This window comes from Chrysemys picta, chromosome 1 (genome assembly GCF_011386835.1).
Source record: "Chrysemys picta bellii isolate R12L10 chromosome 1, ASM1138683v2, whole genome shotgun sequence".
Lineage (NCBI taxonomy): Eukaryota > Metazoa > Chordata > Testudines > Emydidae > Chrysemys > Chrysemys picta.
In genome coordinates this window covers 119941739-119967643 of record NC_088791.1, presented here as the reverse complement: position 1 = coordinate 119967643, position 25905 = coordinate 119941739, and the positions used below count along the sequence as shown (strand labels likewise).

Sequence of the window (25905 nt, the reverse complement as noted above, 5' to 3'; positions counted from 1 at the left end):
TGTGAGGAGTGAAAGAGAGAGTATGTGGAAGCGGGGGAGAGAGAAAGAGATTTTTAAGAGTATTTGTTTTGAAAGAGAGTTGCAAGGTTAGACAATAAATACGACAGACTCTCTGTTAAGGTTAACACTATTTTTCTTTACTAATCTTAACATTTCACCCATGTGTGTCTCTTCAGAGAACAATGGCAGACATAAAACCGGAAGTACAAACTATAGCTCCCTAAAGTGAACGTGGAATGAACACATTTAAAAACTGTATTGTTTATGGCAAACAAGATCTTAAATAATGCATCAAAACACGTTATCCACCAGGGGACAAATGCTTCAGGATCCCCTTTTGCCAAACATATATATTTGCTAATTAAGGGCCTAAATGTCAAAACTCTGCACAGACAGTAAGCTCCATCAAATGAAAACCCATTCATTGTGTAGGCAAAACCATATAATTGCATGAGCAAAACAGGTAATTGAACATGCAAACCAGGTAATTCCACGTACAAATAGAGCAAGTCACCTGCACATGCAAATATGGTCCCTCACTCAAAACACATGGTATCAAAAATTTAACTGAATATTCTAGAAATGACTGATATAGAATGTTATGGCCAAACTGAGCTATGCCAATTTATACCAGCTGAGGATACGGCCCTATACATTTAAATTTTTAATTGTCATAATAATGTTGTGAAAGGGGCTGTATGCTGAAAAGAAGAGTGGATTATATACTCACTGTACTGGAAGCAGAGCCTACTGATATTACTGAAATACTCAAAAAATATATTTTTGGAGATGTGAACAAAATAATACAAACAATAAGAAGGATGAAAAAAATAAAGAACAGAAAGCAAAAAAAATATCAAGAAAATACACATTAGACTAAGATTTCTAGTCTCTTTAAAAATATGACAGACTGTTTTACCACTGGAAGTGAGAATTAAAGCACATATGCCTGATGCTAAACAACTACACATCCTGAACTCCTCTTGCGCAACATATGTGAAAAGAAAATCTCAATATCTGTTTGCCAGATGCCAGAAAAGATATGAACAATAAAAAAAAGACAAGATTTATACTATAAATCAGAACTTCTCAAGTGCAGGTAGTTTCACAGTAAATCAGGATGGTAGTTGTAATGTAAATGATATTTGCATGAAATCATTATGTCAAATTAAATAGAAAATTATTAAAGCAAATGTCATCTTTGGATTTGCTTAGAATAATCTTCCAAGATTTTCACACAGGCTTCTCCACCAAAGTACAGCATTCCATCTGCCTTGTTCTGTTTGTTCTCACTTGTCACCATTCATAGATTTTTTTGGACTGTGTTATTTTCGGTTTAAATAGGGAGAGGAAATACACTGGGTTTCCTTTTGATATAACATTTATCTTCGTGAGTTTGGAAATGACATCAGGATGCACGAGTGGTGCAGCCACATAGCAGTTATGACAAGTCATCCCCAAACAAGTGAAGAGAAACCAACATAAGTCTATTATCTGTGGTTCTTTAATGTAACAGTTCTGCACAAGGAAAAAGGAGAGACCAAGAGAGAAAGAGAAAGAGAAGGGGAAAGACAGAACTAAAGAACAGGGAGACCAAGAACAAGAGAAAGAGGGAAGATGGAAAAAACAGAAAAAGAAGGATGCAAACACTACCCAATAAAGAGGCCAAGGAGTAGAAGTCAGCAAAGCACTACAGCTACTCCCTGACTACTATTATAGACGCCACCATTGAATTACCCCCTCCCACATCGCTGCACATACAGATCACCCAACCAGTCTAGGTAAACATGCAAGAGAAAAAGCAAGGAGCAACACTCAAGTTGTATTGGTGGAAAATACAATACGATAGAAACGCAGGCACCAGAGATTTCTACAAAGCAGTGTCACTGCTATGAAGGAGGCAGAAGTCTTATTTCTCCTCTGCCAAAGAGGCAGTATAATCATGCCCTTAATTTTTTTCTGGAGCATTAATGGTTTTGTGAACTCAGACTACCTCCACTCAACCCCAGAACATGATACCTCCCACTGCAAGGCATTACCTAATTCTACAGAGAATTAATTTACCTGCATCTGGGATGGCCTTGTGGGCTACCAAGAAGAATAAACCAAGCACAGGACAGGAACAGAACACCATTCTTCCAAAAATTAGGGCCATTCACTTAAAAAGCAGGTATGGGAGTATTGATGGCAATCACGGGCTACACCCTGTGGCTCTCTCCCAGCCCTGCCCAGATGGTAAAAGAGAGCAGAGAATACCTGGGACACAAAGACTGTCAACACCTCCTTTGATGAAGTGAAGCTACCACCCACTTCAAAAGAAGAAACCACCACCACTCAATATTACCGATCTTGTCAATATCACCCAGTATTTAAGTAAGCTAATTAAGAAACTAGCCAAAAAAAAAAAAAAGCCAACAACCCTCAAATGACAACTCTGTCAGCTGCCAGTATCTTGGACAATGCTCCCTTCTGTGAAGCCACAGGCTAAGGCACAGTACAGAGAAAGTACAAGCTGCTCTGGTGGCCATAGGTGCTGGAACAATTTGCATAGTGAGGAGTGCTGAAAGACATTGAACCAAACTGTAAACCTTCTATATAATGGAAACCATTTCAAGCCAGGGGGTGCAGCAGCACCCCTATTTCCAGCACCTATGCTGGTGGCTTATCAGCTCCTGTCCATAGACAAGGAAAGTGCAGTATACTCATCCTGAGGGATCTCGCTGGGGCATTTGATATCATTTATCATTAAATACCCCTGACCTGACTACAAGAAGCTCCCGGCAGAATGGAAACACCCTGAAATGGCTCAGGTCCTTCCTCACAGATGAAACCAACTGATTGTCCACTTCCATAGCCTTCCCCTGTAGAGTCTCACAGGATTTGTCATCTCTCCGCTTCATCCTGTGTTGTTCAACATCTCTGTGAAGTGGTTGGGAGGGCAGGTGAGAGAACAGGATCGCCTGCACTGGTCTCCGGTCTCTGCACTGTCTCCCCACTGAGCACAGAATCCAGTTCAAGGTCTCTGCCCTCATACTCAAAGCCTTTGATGGGATTGGATCTGTCTTCCCTCTGTGGCTATAACCTCCCACATCAGCAAGATTCCACTGGAACAACGAAGCTAGTGGTCAATAGTGGGAGGCCTGCGAATGCAGGAGATAGAACCTTCAGAGGAACTGGACCTAGATTGAGGAAACTGATCCTGTAAGATATAAGTCATTAATGAGAAATTTGTTTCAGCAGCAGCTCTTGTTCAGTGGGACAACTACTTCCAGTAATGGCCAACTATGCTGATGAAGAAAATGTTGGACCAAACAGTAGGTGAGTGCAAAACTCTGCAATTTTATTATCCTGTGAACATTTTCTTCAGTCTCTATCTAGGTGGGATTTGCTTCCTGACTTTTGGGTTCAAATAGAACTCCGAATTTCTAAGTGAAACTTGACCAATGCCAGCATATTTCATCTGTTTTAACACTGAAACCTCCCAGAACAGGGAATCTCTCAGAGATTTGATATGAGATAAATCTACTCAGGCCCTGGAAACTGAGCCCAGATTTGCCTTTAAGGTTCTCAAACAAAAGTACATTGTTTGATGATCTTTGTCTGAGTTTGTGTCTGTAGTGAAACCTCAAACCAGACCAGTTTCTGGGACTTTTCACATTTCATACAGTTTTAGTAAACAGCCAATGGATGCTCTAACGTTGAAATCACACCTCATAACTTTTTGTTACTTACCTTCCTCCCTTCATATACAATACATGTCTTTCACACGCGTACTGTGTAGATAATTTGGGTGTTTATATACAGATTTTCATCTATATATAGTAAGAGATCTTAGTAGTATCTACTTTTGAAAGATCATCCAAAGATTCCCATGTATTTGTGAATTTTATGAGGAAACTGGTGTTCAAGTTCTATAGATAGAACTTTTAAACCAGTATCTCTATATAAAGAGAAAATAGATGGAGAGCTGTGTATACACACACATATTAAATGTTTGTACAGCATGCATGTGTGAAAGAGAGTGATGTACTATATATACAAACACCATGCACAGAAAGGGGCAGAGTCAATATCAAATGGAGGCAGGGGGAAAGGATTCAAGACGCCTGAGATGTTTGGCAAATGACAAGGACAAATTCCCAGATTGCCTGAGAACAGGAGGTCCGGGGGAGGTGGCAGCGGTATGGAGTAATTGTGGAATGGTGTTATGAGGAATTTAATAGATCAGAAAGGCTGAATGGGATAAGAGGCCCATTATTCAGAAAGTTCTCCTTTGTGAACAAGCTTTAAGGGAATGCCAAGACAACAAATGACTTAATCCTGGGAGGGATGCTATGGCATAAATGAAAGCAATCTATACCTTGAAAGCCAACAGCATACATTTCTATATCATATAACCACTTTGATTACCACAGCTCTCAGCAAAGTCTTAAGAGTTGCAACTGGAAAAACCACACAAGCATGCCCTGCCTGACCTGTTCCCCTCCCTCCCCACATTTTCCAATGTACTCAGGAGGAAAAGAAGCCACATAAATGAGAAAAAGAGATGGTTAAATACCACGTCAAATGTAATGATTACAGAGATGAAGAGAAGAGAAAGAAAGAATTATTGTATGTTGGTTTCTTTTTTCTCCTATGATCTAACCGCTGGACTAAACCTAGAGCCTCTTGGTTGTATGCATAGAGGCATTAAATAATACAATACCAAAAGACTAGACACTCCCTCCTTCTCCCCTGCTAGACACGTGAGAGCTTTAAAATAAGCCTGGTGTAAAGTGGAGGATTTCCTTCCCAGCTTTCACAGAGCACTGCATGTCTTTAGGAAACTTTCATCCAGCTTCCCTTTCTTATTGTTTCTTGAGTCCAAAATGTTTACAGAGTAGGATTTTGGAATCAGAGGGTCTCATCTAATTCCCATTAAAGTCAGGCGGAACATTTCCATGCGACTTGGATCAGACTAAGGCCCAGATCATTCAAAAAAGTAAAAGTCATGGAATGGGTGATCAAGATAGAATAAGACATCGTCTACACTGGAAGCTGAACCCTGCTAACAAAAACCATGTCTTTCCATCACTTACAGTTTTCTGGGATCACTGGCAGGTTCCAGTTTATACCCCACAGCCAACAGTCTAAAATACAACAGTAGTATCACTGACTGCATTCCCTCCTTCAGCTTCAGGGGAATGGCAGGACAATAGCAATATCTTTGTAAACTCCAAACTTAATCTATTCTTCCCTCATAGGCACAGGGAGAATAATAAGGCATCCTCCTTTTTGCCACAAACACATGGGCCCCTCAGTGTTCACCCTTTACTCCCCGCCACAGTGAAGCATCTTTCATTTATTATTTATTGTATTGATTTTTCTATGGCAGTCATCACTGTACGTGGGTGCCTCACAAACATGAATGTATTTGTCCTCACAATACCCCTGTGAAGTGGGGAAGTATTAGTTTTCCCTCGTTATAGATGGGGAAACTGAGGCACAGAGGGATTGCATGACCTTAGGTCAGACAAGAAGGCTGTGGTAGAGCTGAGAACTGAACCTGGATCTGCTAAGTCCCAGTGAAATTAAGCATTTGTGAGATACTAAAAGTCTGTACACTTTTCAAAAGCCACTACCCAATCCAAAAAGATAAGTAAAAATCAGACCAAAAATCAGGAGATGAGGTAGGGGGGAAAACATTTCCCCAAGAGGACTACTCCTACTATGATCAGAGGGTGGCTAGAGAACAAATGGAAAATGGAAGAATCACCTTGTGTTTCACCAAACTGCTAGAATTTTATTTTTTTCGTTGGGGAATCTCCTTCACTTAAACTATTGTTTCTCAGGGGAAAAGTAACAAATGTGTGTTTTCAACCACCTGGAAACTTGTACTGTGAAATAATAAAGTTTCTTATCTGAAAGAAATTCTTGGCATGCTTCTAGGTCAGCCAAGGAAATGAAATAAAGAAAGATGATGCAGCAGTCCAGAACTCAAGTTTTCCCAGATCTTAACTGAAACTGAGCCCCAACAGTTTCAAGTTCTGTGGTAAATCTAGAACACATTATCTTAGAGTGTGTTCTAAATTTGGCAATATGAGTTCTCCAACCACTAAAATCACATGGGTCAGTATTGGAAGCAACATTTTCCGAAAGGTTTGGTGTTAAAGCATTAGCTAGAAGTAGAACACTTGGTTTACCAAGACTTTGGGGATTGGAGAGACTGTAGATCATGTGTCATTTGTGGTTTATGCTTAGACATAAAGTGTGTTACCGTTTCCCCCCTTATTCTCCTCTCCCATCCATCTTTCTCTTAGAGGAAGGGAGAGAAGCCACAAGAGTGACAGTTATATGCAGTGCCAAAGTGCCAAATATTTCAGATTTTTTGTTTGTTGTGACACAGAAAGGCACCTACAACCAATGACCTGGGAACTCAGTGAGCTTTCATAGCTTGGAGAAAGGGAAAAAAAGAGGAATAAAAGATGTCCTGTATCCTATATGAATTACGTTTGGGTAGTTCACGATGAGGCTATTACAAAATCCTTTAAAACCAATAGCCTCTTAGCTACATTAAATTAATGAGGCATCTCAAGCATTCATTCTTCTACACCTGCTGTAGGCTCTCTAGTTGGATACCAAAAATTCACTAAACTGGAAACACTAACCTAAGGGAGTCATCAGTGCATTATCCCTGCATACAATATTGTATTGTAATCCGAACCAGAATATTTGGGGGATTAAAATTATGAGATATATGTTGAGTGGTAATTTCTAAAATTAACGAGAGCAGGCTTCCATGGACTCCAAGCAGCTCTGACCACTAAGCATTGAGTTTCACCAAGAGGAAGTTATGTCATGTCCTGCTCAGATAAACATTCAAACTGTTTATAATCCACACCTAAATTTTAAGAGTCTCTATGATAACATGATACTTACTTCTAATATAAATCAGTACTCTGATTAAGGCTCAGCTACATTAACACTGATTATTATAATTTTTTTTCTCATAATGCTACCTTCTCTCTACTTGGAATACTTGGCTCCCAGGGTTCTACTTATAATGAGATGGCAGGGTGGATTTTCCATTAAAGGCTTCTGCTAGAGTTTCTGTAGATCTTCTCATGTATCACAAGTTCAATACTCTGCATTTGCTTCACAATAAGCAATCCATTTCCAAGTGATTAATTTTCTATTCTAAAACAATGCATTCCTTCCCTCCTCCTCCCACCCCCACCCTGCATTTAGCTGTTTTTTCCCCCCTAACCAAAGGGGAAAAAATCCTTTTCAATGACATCATGGAATAACATTTTCAAAGCAGGTTTTAGTGGGAGATATGCAGATTGCTTTGAAAAGTTACCCTCATAAATAACAACAAAGTACTGAGTTATCAAGGCTGTAACTCAGTCAAGAGGTGCTGTAACCATTTATATTATATGACCTCAGCAGAACCTCTTGATTGAATTGCAGTCTTTCATTAAATCAAGCCACTCTGTATTATTTTTTCTGCACTAGGGTAAATCAGGATGGCAAAGAGATTACCCCCCTCTCCAAAGCTCCTGCCTTTGTGATTTTTCAACTGTTGCCTTTATCTTATTTGATAATTTACAAAGATGTGCATAATCTGTGACAATAACTGCTTTTTCTCTGAAGTGATGTTCTCTAGGTATGACGAAATGGCAAAAATAATGGAAGTGTACTAAATTAAAGTTGGAAACCATCATCCTATGACAGAGCAAGATCTAACTATTGAACACTAGAAACGTGCTAAGAGCTATTTTTAAAAGAAAAGAATAGCACACTGTAGATTCATTGATACAGCTTAAGGTCAGAAGGGACTATTAGATCATCAAGTCTGATCTTTTGAATATCACTGAATAGTCATACTATCAACCACAATTAAAAACTCTTTCTCATTTAGTTCTATCAACCATTTTACTAGAAGAAAAACAGCTGGTCTCTGAGTCAGGACACTCAGTAAATATCGCCCTGTATCTATTGGGAAATTATGTCCATGAGGGGTGGGTGGGGGGGAGGAGAGCTGAGGTACCTGTGACATGAAATGGGTCCACAGCTGGCTTATAAAATGCCATCTCCTTAGGCTGAGAGACAACTTCTAGAGCGCTCATTAGAGCTCTTTAAACATTTATTTAGATTCCTTTTCACAGTCTTATGAGAATTTTCAAAAGGGGAAGGAGGACATACTAAAACAATGTCTTGTCCTGAAAATACAATTTGTGTTTCATATCTCCAAGACAGTCTAGATCTCACCATGCAGCTTGTGTTATGCACTGGGACATCACGGCGCTTTCCTTATCTAGCCATAAAACTTTTCACATCATGCTCTAGCTTCCCTTATTAGTGGGACCTCACCTCCCTTTCAAAACCTCCATGTTTTAACTCAGTAAGAGAAAAGCTACAGTAAGTCCCTTTTCCTATTTTCTTATATTTGTGTAGCTGTTAGACATTTTGCAAAGGAGGGGAGTACCAGCCAGCCTTTCACAACAAAAGGGCTACTGTCACTGCGCCAGTCCCAGACATGGTGGAAACCAGCCCACAGGAAAAGGCCTGGCTCCAGTGTTAGGCCCCGGCCGAGTACAGTCACTGCATTCACTCAAATTGGCAACAGGTCTCAGTGTTCCTGGCTTTGAGCTGTGAACAAGGGTCGGGATTGAATAACCAATTATACAACCGCTGACTGAGTTTATCCAAGGTTTGCAAACTGCTATAATAGCCCAGTATTCAACTGACTGTTTTATCCTTTTCCAGATATAGTGTCATATCTCCCCTTGTGCTCCATTTACATGTCACTTTATTACATACATCCATTAAAAAGGTAAATACAATGTCACAGTCAATGCCTAAATGTTGCCATTCAGTATTCTTGCCTCTCTCTCTCTCTCTGGGGCATTTCATATAGGCACCTCTCTCTCACACACAGTCTCTCTCACTCTCTTTTTCCCATTGCAAGCTAAACCAAGTTTCTGTCAAGAATACACAACAGTGTATGAAAAAAAGTAGCCAAGAGTCAACAGTGTCAAAACTGTGTGCTCCCTAAAGCTAACGGCCATAGTGAACACATTATATTGTTAGAAAAGGGAAACCTTTAAAACTTTGAAGGTTCAGATTATTAACTAGAATTATGGATCCTTATTCCAACTCACTGAATCACTTGGGTCTCAAACTGTTCATGAAAGCGCATTAGAACAGACATTCAAAGGATCCTTCTTGCTTCTGGATGAGCTTTTAACACAGGGAGACCTATTCTTGTGCTATTTTAACACTTCTGATCCTGGCTGTAACCCATAGACAAATTACCATGACAAATACTGGAAAAAAAGTATACCCACCCCTTTTAAAACTAAGGCTTCTTGCAGGGGATTATTTTCTTTTGCGCATCCCTATCTATTTTTTTAGAAATATGTACAATTATAAGATAAGAAACGGACTTGATAGCCATCCTCCGGTACTCAGCTGTTCCCCTGAATTTTTATCTCCTGTAATGCTCTTTTTCAAACTATTAATGCAAAATTGTTTCCAGAAACCTCATCAACATTTTCTCTTTTATTTCAATGCTACGCAGCCTGAAAAAGCTACGTAGCTTCAGTGTGAGAAGCACTGATGACTATGTCTCAAAACGCATGGTGCTGTGAAGGGCATTGTTGATTCAAAATGAAGTCACTGCTGGCTACCTATACAACATTGCCATCAGAAGGATGGTCTGACTCTTACAGATGTACAATATGGAAATGTTCTCTGTGACACTGACATGAGGAAGCTACCACTAGTTCATGAAGCATACAGGCTACAGATTTGTTCCCTGCTCACAAACACTGCTTTAATTTTATTTAATGCAGGATATTTTGTAGTTACGAGATAGAAAAAGGAGTTCAAGTAAAATAAGAAAGAAACCCTTTTTTTGAAATACAAAAGCACTCAGTTAACTTTTTATTGTCACTGATTTTCCAGTGGCTTGGAACTTCATAATTTTGGGCCGGACTGGAAAATATTTAAAAAGGGCAATTCCTGTGGCACTTCTGATCGTGCCAGACACGGGACATAGAGGATATCTACCTAGAGGAAAGCCTGTTCTTGTGGCATTTCTAACCTCATTTCTAGACCAACATGATTAGGATAAAGCATCCAAATGTTTGAACGCTTATCCAAACCTCTGAGGGTTTTTTGAGATCGGTCGATTGTTATGTGAAATCTGAGGAATGGCATTTGTGAAGGCTGGTAACATATTTTTCCGGGTTGGATCCTAGCTTGTAGATCCTTCTTCACATGTAGAGCGGGTGGCAAAAATGTTCTTTGAAAAAGAATGGTTGGGGGGGGGGGGAATATGTCAAAATTTCAAACATTCATAAAATTTCACCCAGCTCTACTCACACATGTAGTGCACTCCTTATTAACAGGAACAGGGCCGGTGAAGTCAGTTGGATGCCTCCTATGAGAACAGGCCATTTAAGTGAGTAAGGATTTGCCCAATTGCGTTTCATTTGCTTTAAAAAAAATACTCACGTTTTGAGTGATCTACATTTCTTCTTTAACAGTGGCAATACAACTCAATCAGTCAGTTTCAACTGGCAGACTCATGGCACCAGATTGTGCTGCAGTGTAGACATCTAAATTGACTTTCTGGTCTTGGTTCTTATTACCCACACTGGTAGGTACTAGGAGTATTCACAGCCCAAGTATGTGTATGCATGCTTTCCCTGCTAGCACTTAGAACAGCATTATCAAGATCTAAATCTCTAGTTCAGGAGAAAGGAGAGTTGCTTTCACCACAGAATCTTAAGGTGAGCATAACTGGTGGCTGATGAGTTTAAGTAAACAGGGTGCAAAAGGGAAGGAGAAATCATGGGAGCATCCAGACATGCACCCAGACAAAGGCACATTAAAATGGCAACAACACATCATCTTTCAACAACTGGTGTAGGAATTTAACTGAAACATTGGTCTAAAGAGTTCAATATTTCCATTTTTTCCAGACGAACAATGGAGTGTTTCAGTGACAGAGACATAAAACCCCACATTCCAGTATTATTTCTGATCCTTCTGAGATATTTTAGTTCCTCTCTTCCTTTCCATACAAACAAACCCCACATGCATAAACCACACAGCTATTTCTTGTAACACAGGTGGTGATTAAAGGAGTATATTGAAAATGTGGAAAAGTCAAAATTTCAACCACAATTTAGACATCAGGGTAATAAGGTAATTACCTTCTGTCATGCCTTAAACAGACTAAATGAGAAGGGCAGATGAAGAATGAGAGGAGAAGGTGTAGAGAACATGAGAAATATCTGGGATTCTAATTCCAAGATGCCAAAAGAAGCCTTACCATACTAACTGGAAAGGCAGCCCCACTCAGCCTTTTCTTTGAATATGTTTTCCTAGGAAAAAATAAAAATGTCCAAGACACTCCACCATTTCAATTTAGGATTCTAAAGAAGAAAGTTATTGCAGCAAGAGTCTTTCCAGGAATTATCTGCACCTTCCTGTCCAAAAGCTCATATTTAGAGAAAGTTCTTTCTTTCTTTTGTTCTTTTTTATGTCATTCCCTTTTGAAATGTGCACAATTCAACTGCCCACTTTTGCATCATAAAAGATCTTTATAGCAGCCACATTATTCTGCTATCAGTAATAGACTCTTGATTGAGTTGGACTCTGAATGACATATAGCAGCAGCGAATGATAAAGAGAGACCAGAGAGAAACCCTCCCATCAATTTACTTCTAAGCCAATTATCTGCCTGCTATGCATACCATGAAATTCCATTAGAAACAAATTATATGGTGAGTTGTTACCCAAAATGTGAATTACCTCTGAACAGGAGACAGGAGCATGACATTTCCATTGGCATGTGGAGGGGCTGGAATATTTCCTTCAGTTTCTTTCTCTTTTCTAAATGTTCTAATGACATCCCCCCCCCCCCCCCCCCAAAAAATAAAAACAAACAAACAAAAATCCCAAAAAAAACTTTGGGCCAAATTTTTTAGCGTGGTCCTATGATATAAAGCTGTAAGTGTATCAACTGCCCTTGCTGTTGTGTAACCTGGCTTTACACTGGGCTGATTGAATCTGAAGATGACCGGGTCCTGCTCCATAGTCAGTAGCTGCAGAGTTATTCAAGACGAGAGACTGGAGGAGCTCATGCAAATGACCTTCTTGGCAGAGCACCCTTCAGTGGACCTTGCCTTTTACGTCTCACTTAATTCAGAGAGGGAGGAGAATGGGGATGGGACCTATAGGGTAAACAACAAAACAAAAACAAGGTATCGTGATGCTCCCCGGGGATATCCAGGGTTGTGTGGCACCTTGCTACCATCAGCCCCTAGCATGAGGAAGTCTTGTCTACGTCTGCTGTGGGTCAGCTCCAACTCCACAGGCAACACAAGCACTCCTTGCTAGGCCTTGCAGGCTTCACTGTTACTTTACAGCTTAGTTACTGGCACATCCCAATCCTTGAACTTCAAGAGTAACTCCCTGGAATGTCCAGCCCCAGGTCCACTGGATGCTCACAGATTCACTGCTTCCAAAGACACAGTGTACCCCAGCTTACCAGTTCCACCTCAGTTCACCGCTCTGCTTCACACACACAGCACGTAGGTATGTTTATAGTGAAACCAAGTTTATTCAACAAGTAGAAGTACTGGCAACAAATGGTTACACATCAATTAAATCATAACACACATTCTAGAGCCTGGACTTAATTATCAAGATACTCTCATATCTTGTAGAGTACTGCTCACCCAAAATCCTTGCAGCACTTTTCAGTCAAGTTGGCTGTGACCCACCTTTCATGACAAGCACGCTGTCAGTTGCCTCCAAGGTGAAGAATTCCACATGTTACTGTGCCCCCCCCAAAATATACCAGCACAATCAATTGTCTTTATTCATAAACAGGGGTACACCCTGCTGTTTGTTTCATCCTGTAGATTTCTTACCTTGTAGATTTTGCAATCTCTTTCTTAGTCCCTGGCTAACTATACAAATACGCATACAGTGTGAGGCATAAAATACACAAATAGCCAGACAGGGAGATAAGTGTCTGTTATCTCCTGCCTGAAAGGAACCTTTCTGAGGTATGTCACCGTCTGGTGACCTGCCTTAACTCCAAGACCTTAAGAACCTAATTTTCAATATAGACACACAGCTCCTTAAGTATTATCTGTACATACATTTCATAATGATTATGATGATCAGTGAGCACTGGCTCTCAGTAGAGACCTTACATGCCACCTTCTGGTGAACTATTATGTCTGTATCTGATCTCTGGGATCCCTGTACAATCCTATGCACTCCTTGTGTCCTCTCTCAGTTGGTACCAAGAGGTTCCTGAATCAAAGATACCTTGGCAGGCTTACAGGAGTTGAAATGAAGAGGGATTAGGAATGGCATCATCAGCAGACCAGAGCTGATTGGAAAATGGTAACATGTTATGCAAAGGTTTTAAGAAAAAAAGCCACTTTTAACTGTACGAAAAATTTGAAATTCCAAAATTTTCAACCAGCTCTAGTCATCAGCCTTCCAGACTAGAAATGATCTCAGAAATGCCTGAAACTGAATCCATCTTACAATATGGCACTCTCTAATATCCTGCCCCTTAAAGTGACACTTCCATGGATAAAATCCTCGCACCATTAAGTCGATGGGAAACCTCCCATTGACTTCAACAGGGTCAGGATTTCACCTCATGTTTCTCAGTCAGCATTGCTTGACACGACAATATCAGAAGGTTATGGCATGTTGCTATCTAGTACATAAAACACATCTATACTTCTACATTTGGAGGTAAATGTTGTTTCCTGAAAACATGGGTGCATCTCTACCAGAGCAGTCATGATACCAATTTGTAGAGCAACACCGGCACTGAATTGAAAGGTAGTTTAAGTTTAGGGTGAAATTTTGGGTTGGTTCATATTCTTAACCAGTTAATCTCCTTCCTGTGTTATATCCAGAATCTATTTGAGGTAAGCAAACAAATTAATGTGAGGAATGTTCCAAGTGAATGTGTAGTTAACTGTTAGATATTCAGTCCAGACAGACAAAAACAGGGTTGGATTTTTGTGACTACCTGAAATGGATTCTTGCCATATCTCTGGAACTAAAGGGATTGTGAGATTAAAGAAAGACGTGCCTGAATGAAACAAATCTTTCTGGCCATTCTGGAGATGTACCATTTATATCTGTACATTTTGGCTTTCAAACTATTCCTGCAGTTTTCAAAAGTTTTCCAAAAAAGGGTAAGAGCTTAAAAACAAACAAAGTCTGAGAGTAAAAACTGTTTCCTTCCCATGTGTGATGGACACGTGCTTTAATACACTCAGTCTACATTCCTATTACAGTTCTGTTTTATTCTGACATTACAGGCAGCCAGCTCTCAGGCAGGTGCAACAACGTTAGTCTTTTAATCAGTCATTCCAAGACTATATCCTTATTATACGCCAGGGGCTGTGTTGAACAGGTTTCATTAGTGATTGCTTAAAAGCCAGACTGAAAAGTGATTGCTTAAAAGCCAGGTGAGTTTCCACCTCTTTGCAATTCTGACACTGCAGAGAAGTGCTAAATTGTCAGTGGTCAGTTAGACAACGTCTGTTTCAAACACAAACTTATCTGTGTTAGTTGTAAAATGAGAGGGCTGTATTGAAGTAATCATGCTCCTAACCTTCTGTTGAATATTCCCCAATAACTTGATTGTAAAAAGATGGTTTATCTGAATTTTATTTGTCACATTTTGCTGATTGAAGAGCATTCCTAAATATGGGAATTTCAAGGAAGTTTTTGCAACCACTCTTCCTTTCAATGCAAATCAATTCAGACTCAAAAAACCATGATGGAACAAACATGCATACACTCACACAGATATAACTTCACCCTTTAGATTATCTTGCCTTTAATTTTTCTTTAATGTTGCATATTTAACCAGACAGCTCTGTCACATTAATCTTACATTCTAAATTCACATTTTAAGCTATTGTTCTTTTACAAGAAATGTACACACGCACACAGATATTATCAGCCTTCGCTGGGAATTGTTTTAATCTCCCTCAATTCAAATGCTAACTGACTAGCAGCCCTGCAGTTATGGAAGAAAACATCCCTCATCTCCCCCATGGTCCAGCAACTTCCATTTATGGTTATAAAGATTTTATTATTTTTACCACTGCTGGTTGCCATTTTTCCCCCCTAGTCCTCTCTCCAGACCACTGCTAACCGTTAGAAACCTCAGAAAGGATTTGGGAAACTATCATTCAGTGCACTACAGAGAAAGAGCCAATCACCATGCGAAGCGAAGCCTTCTTACCTAAACAAACCATTATCGGCTCATCTCATGTCTTTGTACTCTTTTTTTGCTATTACCTCATGGGATTAAGTTTTATCTCTAATCTCTGCTCTGGCCAACTGTCAGGGAGCCTAAAAGCCGCCTGTCTTCTAATCTGTGTGTAATAATACTGCTGTTACTAACAGATAACTATGAAACAACATGGAAGGAAGGAAAACACACATACACAGAAGGGCTGATTGTTAAAAACTACGGCACCAGCTTCTACCTGGGAGAAAGGAGAAAAAAAAGAAGATGCAGGACTTCCATAGTATGTTTTCTATTTCCCTATATGGTCTACTTGTCCCCTGGTTCCAATCCACTCAAAGTCCTTCTGAATTTTGGGGACTCATTCTTATTAATCAGTGTATCTGCTGTACTTTTGTAACTTGTTTCTCCTAGTTTCTAGGCCTTTGAGCCATTCCTCTCTATCCATCATTAAAAAAAAAAAAAGAAAGTATTTCAGATGATAAAAACAAGGGGGGAAATAGCAATCCCACTGCAAAGAGACAGTTTTGAGGCTCTACAGTCACATATTGTTTTTAATACATTTTAAAAATTCTAACCCATTAAGTGTGATATATATAGCTTTGCTTTATTGAACTGTATGTTCTAATATTGACAACTAAAAAACCAACACTGCACCATAGAGTGTTTTGTAAAGCAAGGCTATGCTACAAGCTGAAACAAACAAACAAAAAAGAACACTTAATTAGGGCCAGTTAAAGTACATAGGGAAATTCTGTTTTTATACAAAGTGGGTTTTATACAGAGTGAGATCACAACCCCAAGTGACGTCCCTGCAGGGTTTTGGGGGCATTCCTCTAAGACCTGATTCAAAGCTCATTAAAGCCAGTGGCAGGCCTTTTGCTTTCAATATTATCTGTCCTTGATGGGGAGAGGGAGAATGCTGGAATACCAAGAAATCTTAAGCAGATGACCATGGATAGAGTATATTAAGCAAGTGTTTGTATAAACAGAAAGGATACCAACACCTAATGTGGGATTTATTTGTGACTTTTCAATTAACATAATTAGTGACACATAATTTTCTACTCTACACTATATAACAAGAGTTTATTTAGTATTTGATATTTAAAATGTTCCCAATTATACTCCTAAAAATGGCTTGTACATAATTAAAAAGTAACAAGGACCACATCCTCAGCCGGTGTAAATCAGTGCCGTTCCACTAATATCAATAGAGCTATGATGCTTTACACCAAGTAAGAGTCTGGCTCAGTATTTAAACACACCCCTAAAAAACCCCAAAGCAAGCAAACATCAACCCTCCCATCACCAGTCTCACATGAATGCCTGTGAGAAAAACCTTGTATCCTACCTTAAATATCAACAAACTCAGACTCAGTCGGAGCAGTTTGGGGAAGTGAAATCCACACATGAGAATGCCCTGTTAGCCGCTCCTACACAATTAAATCTAGAGCTGTTACTGTGAGGGCCCCAGTTGCTTAGAACTGATGAGGCAGTTTATGGAGGAGAAATAATAATGCCTAGATCTTATATGGTGTTTTTCGTCAGTACAACTCAAAGCATTTTACAAGGGAGGTCAGCATTATTATTCCATCTTACAAATGGGGAACTTGTGGCACAGAGAGAAGAAGTGATTTGCCCAAGGTCACCCAGAAGGCCATGACAAAGCTGGAAATAGAATCCAGGTCTCCTGAGTCCTGGTCCAGGGACTAAAACATTTAGTGCTTTATGGGTCAAAGTCAATATCTTGAGTTGCACCTGGAGGTAAATAAGAAATCAGGGCAGGTGTCAAAGAATATGTCTGGTATGTTCCTGTGGCTAATTCTATCAAACAGGAAAGCAGATGCATTCTGCAACAGCGATTATCTTCTTAGTGGTTTCCAAGTGTAGTCCCATACAGAATTTATAGTAGTAATCTCATCTACAAATCACTGTGACAAGGATTACTGGTGGGGTCCAGATCTGAGAGGAAATGCTTCAGTCATCCAACCAAACGCAGATGGAAAAATGCAGTTTTGCCCACCAATGCCCTCTGAAACTCCTGGAGCAGGTAATGAATCAGAAGCACTCCCCAAATTATGAACTTCTTGGAGAAAAAATAGAAAAACCCCTCACAATAAGGGTTCTGAAATCACCCTTCCCACTCCCTAAGATCCTTTCCAAATCCACTGGTATCACCGCTGTCTCACCTAATTAAGTTTCAGATTTTTTTTTCTCTCAACCACATCTCACACTTGACCACAGACAAGAAAGCAAAGAGACGACATCTTCAGAACTAAAGAAAATAAGACCTAGAGATACATCTAGACACAGTTGTTGGGTTCTTTGTTTTGTTTTTTGATGACCCATACTACAGCTGGAATTGTCCACCTCCTAAGTGACTTCTTATGCACTTTGAATAGGAAGAGTAACGAAGCAGAACTTTCTGCAGCATTCCTCATGGCGGGTGAACAATTGCCCAAAATTGTTCTGGGATCCCCCGGGGAGGAAACTCAGGACCATCTACCTCAAAAAGACACCACTGGCAATTGAGCAAAGCCTCCTGGCAATGGGTTTAAAGGCTGCTGTCATATCATGGTTACTGTCCACACTAGAAAAGAGATCACCAACCAACAAGACTAGTGCAATCTCCATGCCATACCCAGGCCTGAAGCCAGACAGAAAGTGATAAAGAAATCTGAGGATTCCAGACAGCTCAAAATTGCATCTTGCCACCAGCTTCACTATATACCAAGGTGACCTGTGAGGGTAATGAATATGTGAATTCTATAAGACTAGCCATCATCATCTTACTAATGTGTGGATTCAGCCTCAAAATAAAACAGATTTCTAAATAATTCTGGTATTCCTCCCCCCATCCATATTTTAAAACAAACTCTTCCCCCGCCCCCAAACATTCTTCTATAGCAAAGGCTGTAGGAACGCTGTTGCAGGTTGTAATGTTTTAGATCATTATTGTAGAATACTGAAAGGCAGCACGGATAAATCAGTGGCTATGACTATGGCAATCTGATATAGCAATCTGTTGGCGCTAGACTCTTCCCCCGTGCATCCTCCTTTTAGGATATGTCTGCACTGCAGTCAGAGGTGTGGCTGAAGCTTGTGTAGACATACCCGTGCCAGCTTTACACTAGATAGCGCAGCTAAAAATTGCAGTGAAGATGTGGCAGCACAGATCCTGGGATGGGCTAGGAATGTGAGTACATATCCAGGATTCTGGGTGGGCCTGTACAGCCCAGGCTGAAGCCCAAACTGATGCATCTTCATTGATATTTTTAGCAGCATTAGCTAGATTAAAGCTAGTACAGGTAGACCTACAGAGGCAGTAATCACCTCCAGATTGCGGTGTAGACAGACCTTTAGTATCACTCTTTCACATCTACACTCAATGATGGGTCATCCATCCCCAATCCTTCCACCATGCATATAAACGTACATCTCTTCTATACTTAAATTTCATGTTTCAACATCTCAAGAAACTAACACTGGTGTTTTAGTCAAACAAATCAGGAACACAAAACCACTTGGTGCCCACTCCCACCAAATTAAAGAATCAGGGGTATTCATCAACATTGTATTACTAGTTTCCACAAGCTGCCCCCACACTGAAACCAATACATTGCTCTATTCAAAAATGGTTTGCTGACTTCTCAGAAGAAGCCCAGTGAGGATGAGTATCCCGGGGGTGGGAGAAATGGGGTTCCACTGTATACAGGACACAAACAAACAAACCAAGAATAATACATGACATGAGATCAGTGCAGAGCAGTGGTTCTTAACCTGGGGTGCACGCACTCCCTGGGGGTGCAAGATGCCCTTTCGGGGGGTGCAAGACATGACAGATTTTTTTAGAAGGTAAATCATCAAAAACACAAATTAAGCACAGGCACGAAAGTACAACTACTTTGTTTCATCAAACCTATGTATTTATTACCAGTAAACATTTTTAATGATTACTGTAATATACAAACAAAAAATATATCTAGGTTTAAAGAACTGACCTATCGGTACTTCAACGATTTTTGATAAGGGGTGTGAGAACATGTTTTGAGAACCAAAGGGGTGCAGGCTGCAGTAAAGGTTAAGAACCACTGGTGTAGAGGATCTTACTCTTTAAGCATAGCTTCTAATTTTTCCCCACATTACACCAGTGAGGAAACCTTGTCAGACCACTGAGGCTTGACAAACCTGACCGGTAACTGTTACTTTATTACAAGCACTAAACAATCAAAATATTATGTATTATACAGGGTGCTGGTATGATCCTTGTTATTGAAGTTGCCTAATCCATCCCATTACACCTCCCTGTTTTCCATTGCTTTTCATTTTGCCAACCTTTAACAGCCCTGACTGAAATGCTTAGTCTCCCAGGTAGGGCAAGCAATGAAAACACAGGAACAAGAAGGAAAACACTGCTCTTAGTAGAACAGTATGGTTACTTGGTAGTTTAAACTTCCATTTTCACAGGAATTTTCATTGGCCTTAGGTGTCCAATTCTTGATGGACCCTATGAAAAAAAATCGCAGCTTTACTGCATGACAATAAATTTTTTTGTCAGAGGCAGAGTAGATGAGTGCAGTGTTCTTAGACTATAATTTACAAGTTATGAGAACATACACAGTGTTGAGATATTTTTAAAATACATTATTTTAATCATTGCTGTTTATAATAACCCTCTGGAATCTCAAAACTATATCTGATGCCTTGTTGATTTTTTTTCTCTTCCATGTTGTGTACAAATACTAGTTGGTTGACTAAAATTGCTAGGATTACCATTGCTGAGGACAGTCCCTAAACCACCACTGCTTAAACAACAGTCCCAAACATTACTGTATTTATTTATTTAATAAAGAGACTTTGCCTTCACCACCACAACCTCAGATTTGTTGCTGCACATCTTGCCCTTATCTAAACACAAGTTCAAATGGACTTTTGAGGACATGCATCAATGTAAGCCCCAGAATTGGCATTAAGAACTGACATCTGTGGACAAAATTTCTCTCAGATGCATGCACTGATGTTTAAGGCCAAATTCATCCCTGGTGTAACTTAATTCAAGTTACACCAGGATGAATTTGGTCCAGTGGGAGCTATATATGTGAATGCAAGGGCAGAATGTGCCCTATATTTGCTTCAATGCACATTTTCTGCAGCTGATAAACATCAGTACCTGAAAGTAAGATCATCACACTCATCATTATCCCCCTCACTGGGAACACCTAAAGCTAACATAGCAATTTAAAGCAATTAACAGAGGGAACACATTACTGTGTGATAAAATGCAATATTTATTTATTTAAGAAATAAGCCACTGCCTTCTATCTACTGATCAATCACAGACACTTCCGTATATCAGCACTTTTGTATGCTAATAAAAACTAGAAAAATGATACAAATATTATACTCAGATTTTAAATTATAGCAAGATATTTATGAGATTGTAGTGAAAGGATTAGTTGCCATTTGCAAAAAAATCCTTATTCAAAGTGGCGTAACCTGGAGAACACTGGTTCTGAGTTGTATTTGGTACCAGGGTGGAATGGCTATTATCATCATCTTCTATTATGTTTATTGTGGTAGCACCAACCAAGTGCTAGCTAGCTGCTTTTCCAAGCAAAGATGAAGACACTTCCTTGCCTCCCAAAGAGTATGCAAGCTACCCGAGATGTCTGGAGTGTTTAGGATGCTTGTTTGGTAGAGGTGGCAATACAGAGAGGATTAATGGTAGAGAGGGTTAGTGGGAGGGAGGGAGGGAGAGAGGCTGGGACCAGACACTTGTATTGGGGAACAGATAGGAACAGGGAATTTGTCACGGGGCGGAATAGTGATAAGATTTGATAGATGTGAAGGAAAGTCAGAACCAGGCTATTGGGGGAGGGGGAGGATAGCAAGAGGATACAGCAGCTGTAAAGGATGCTTACAAGGTGGACTAAGAGAGGGCTTCCCACATGGTAGGAATCAGCAGCTGGAAGTACTTTCCAGAGGACAGGTGGACTGAGGGAGGGTATAGCATCTGGTGTGTGTGGGGTGGGTGGTTAGATTGTCAATGTATTTGGAAAGTGAAAGGGGATTGGGGAACGTTTGAGGCTTCAGGAGGGTTAATTATTTGGTGGTGTGCATGTATGGAGCATGGGGGTTACATAGAGCACTTTTTGAAGGGGAGACTGCATAGCACAATCTCTCCGTAGTCAGTATATTTACCATTACATATTTGTGTTCTAAGACTTAAATGGTGGCTATTGTGCATGGATGGTGAATACAGCTGGTCAAAAATTTCAGAGTTTTAAATTTTTTGATGAAGATAAGTGAAAATTTTCCATTTTGCAATAATTTTCATGAAAACATTTCCAGATTTGTGAGTATCACCGTATTCATAGTCTAAAACTGAAATACCAGCTCTCCTAAATGGATTTGACAGGAACAGCCCTATTTCAGCATTTTCTATAGAATCTGACTGTAAATTACCAGTATGGAATCTAAGTGTCTAATGTAATGAGACTGCGTTCCAAAGACTAGCCCCCAATGACTCAAGATTCGATAACATAACTCACTAGTACCAGGGCGCTTGTAAAAATGTGGCCTGGGTGGAGTTAAAGTTTTCAAATATATATTGCCCTACCCTACAATTAAGACAGCCATTAACCTACTGCCTGTCTGCTCCATTATGACGCAAGTAGCAACAAGTCATGTATGGCCTAATCTACGGCAGTGTGGAGGCACACCATCGTGTATTATTTAGTCTCTTGAAAATAAATGGAATGTATAGTGTTAAGCGTGTACTATTCCATTTTCAGAAGAAATTCACACTGCTCATCTGGCCAACATCTGCATACATCCATATAATAATATTTATTAATTATTATTCCCATAAAATAATTAAATATACGTATCATTAATACGAATAATTTTCTCTTTTATTCCAACTCAGAGTGTGTAATGAATATGAACAAATTAATCCCAACAACATTCCTGGAAGGTAGGCATTGTTATCCCCATCTTACAGAGAGGGAAACTAAAGCACATTTACAAGTACACTGCTACCTCGATATAACGCGACCCGATATAACACGAATTTGGATATAATGCAGTAAAGCAGTGCTTGGGGGGGGGGGGTCAGGGCTGCGCACTCCGGTGGATCAAAGCAAGTTCAATATAACGCGGTTTCACCGATAACGCGGTAAGATTTTTTGGCTCCCGAGGACAGCGTTATATTGAGGTAGAGGTGTATATACTGCTTTTCATACTGTAGGATCCAAACTGCTTCATAAACTTTCTCTATGTGTATATACACACCCACACACACAGCTCTCTGGGGAAGAAAGCTGAAGCCAGTTGACATGCAGCATGCTGAACAGCAATAGGTAAGGGGAAATTCTGCCCAAGGAGTGTCAAATTTTCACTATTACAACAACTACAATTGCGTTTTTAATATCCACACAGAGCAAACAAAGTTTCAGCTTTCAATAAGAAAAAGTTGTTCTGAAAGAGTTATCATTGCTCAAAAAATATCTGTGGCTCTGCACACTGGAATTATTCTGCCCAGTTTTACGACTCAACACTGCTACAGAAAAACAAACAGTTGACCATTTTAACTCACATATCAGGAATAGGATGAGTATCTCTTCACTCCACTCCACCAAAATACTTAGCCCTCTATGAGGGTTGCTCCATATTCCTATGCAAAGCTCATTCTTGGCTAATTATATTAAATACAATTAGCCGCTTGATAGATTCACACAAAAGACTACACTGGAATTATTATTAACCCAGAGCTCTGAAGGATTCTTGTATCGATATCCTACTGTGTTGATTTTGCCAGAGTCACTGTTAGAATCACAGGTTAATTTACCTACAGAGAAAATCAACTTTCAAAAGATCTAAGGAAGAAAATCATATTTACAAATATGTCAGCTTCAATTTCAAGGTCTACAAGAAGACTGCAGAAAAATATAATACAACACAAAATCAGTTCTTCTATTCTTTCAACGCATCCAACAAATCAAATCTTCCAGATCTAGACAGCACTATAGATATGTATGAGGATGAAAATAAAAAAGATAACCACATACATAGAAGTACAGATAAGAATAATCAAATACATTACCATAGTTTTCAATGATAACAAAAAATGCGCTTGAATGAGATATTACCCTCTAGCCCCATCACACTCAACCTCACATTTGATTGTCAGAGCAAAATTTATACAATATTAAAGCATACAACAACATGTTTAAAGCAATGTTAATGTTATGTTGGTGATTACACATAAACCACCAAAAATGAGCAAATTCAAAGTCAAACTTGACATGCAGATATTAAGCTGTCTTATAAACACAAACAGCAAAATCACTCAAATGCAGTATATGTGCATTTATAGGTGCAATTCCTAAATTTAAAGATAGATTTCATCTTTAGACTTTCGTTGGGTTGTTTTGCACTGCAACCTTATTATTATTTATTTTTTTTAAAGTTACAGAATCAAATATTATGACTGGTTGGATTTCCACAGAGGTTGGGTAATTTTATGACCAATAATAATGTTTGAAGTTATGGGTGCTAGAATAAAAGTGATCAAGACTTATGCTTCAGGCATAAGCTGATTGCCTGCAATGATGGGTAGGAATTTTCCCCATTGATGTAATATATGGTATGGTATATATTTAACTAGGTACACTGGTTTTTTTTTTTTCTTCACATTCTTCTTTGTTGCAAGCTCTTCCAACCTCATCAAGCATTAGACACTGCCAGAGGTTTAAAAGGCCACTGATCTGAACTAATATGGCAAATCCATGGTTCCAAACATTATATATATAGGATGTTAGGTGACAACTAGGGGTGTACAGTCAGAGGGGGTTTTATTTCTGTATTGAAGGTTTTTTGGGGGTATTTGGGTATCTCATTCCCGGCCAAAGGGAGTTGCGGAAAAAAGGTTTAAACCTTTCAAATGAACTCACAGAGGAAATTGATAGAAGACAAAAACATGCTATCACAAAGCGATCACTCTACATCTGACGTATCAGTCCTCATCCTCAAAGGAAACCTGGCACAACACTTTCAAAAGGCGAGCCTAGGAGCTTAAATTCATAACTCTGCTAGACTCTAAAAATCATGGACTGAACAGAAACACTGGACTTATGGCTTATTAAAACAATCTGTAACTCAGTAACCCCCCATTTTTTTGTCCTATGACTGCCGAGATGTTAATGGGCCACTCCACCTTGAATGGTCCATAGAACATATAATAACTACCCATGATAAACAATCTGTTACACCTTGTATTTAGCTGTGATGCTCAGAGAACCTTTCCCAGACCTGAAGAAGAACTCTGTAGCTCAAAAGCTTGTCTCTCTCACCAATGTGTCCATCAAAAGATATGACCTCACCCACCTTGTCTCTCTAGTATCCTGGGCCCAACACAGCTACAACAACACTGCATTTACCCCACCAGGGAAATACAACTGCCAGTGGGGAAACAGAGAAAACCTCTTTGTGGCATTAACATCTACCTTCACATACTCAGTCATTCTGGTTGGAGATTGTAGATACTTTGGGACAGTCAAAAGACGGGAGCAATCACCCATCAGAGGAGACTACCCTGACTTCAGAGGCCCAAGAATCCTTGGGAACAAAGAACCAGTGGGGTTAGGTGAATCAGAGGACCCTAGAGAAGACTGGCAGAGACCATGAGGTTTTTTCACCTTCCTCTGCAGCATGGGGCATGGGTCACTTGCAGGTTTAAACTAGTATAAATGGTGGATTCTCTGTAACTTGATGTTTTTAAACCATGATTTGAGCACTTCAGCTAGAGGTTAGGGGTCTATTGCAGGAGTGGGTGGGTGAGGTTCTGTGCCCTGTAATGTGCAGGAGGTCAGACTAGATGATCATGATGGTCCTTTCTGACCTTGAAGTCTGTGAGTCTATGAGTAAGTTGAGAGACTCTCTCCTTTCCCTGAAGGGCAATGAGATCACACATCTTCTAGACATAGAGCTCCTAGCAAGAGATGTAGATTTTGTAAGAGAAGAAAGAAATGACCTGATGCTAAGCTGGGCCTAAATCCAGCAGGCAACAGCCAATGGTGAAGTGATTGACCCTCAGCTGCTAAAACAATGGCCCCAATTTGAACTTAGGGTAAAACAGGTATATCGCCTATAATGGGACCTCCAAACCAAAGAGGTAAGGTACAGAGATTCATGCCAAAAAGATACTGAAGGGAAGCCATACGACTTGCTCATTCGATACAGTGCACAGGACACTTGGGGCAGGAGACGATCCCTGACTAGGTTGTGACCAGATTCTTCTGGTCAGGCATGCACCAGGAAGTCGAAAACTACATGCGTCGTGCCCAGTGCTGTCCTGCATTGTTATGCTTTCCAAAACTGGGGTCTGAGCATTTGCAAGGCCAGGACCTATATTTGCAAACCAGCTAACCTATGTTATAAAATAATAATAGTAAAAATTAAAACAAACCAACCAAAAATAACCATTCACACCATTATTTATGGATGAAAACCAAAGAAAAGAATTAACTACTTTAAGGGATAAAAACTCATATGCCAACTTCCAGCTCGAAGTGAGTTTTTATGGCCAAGTTAACATTAAACCACAA

The 25905-nt window shown here is 39.8% G+C and overlaps 1 protein-coding gene and 1 non-coding gene across 40 annotated transcripts in view; both read right to left on the bottom strand.

Annotated features, from left to right (window-relative positions):
• Positions 1 to 25905, bottom strand: part of SOX5 (SRY-box transcription factor 5) — an 807001-nt gene that overhangs the window by 200604 nt on the left and 580492 nt on the right. The gene's annotated exons all lie outside the window — the stretch shown is intronic.
• LOC112059276 (small nucleolar RNA SNORA5) lies at positions 5964 to 6079 on the bottom strand. The gene has a single exon (XR_002888538.1). It is a non-coding gene; the product is annotated as a small nucleolar RNA SNORA5 (small nucleolar RNA).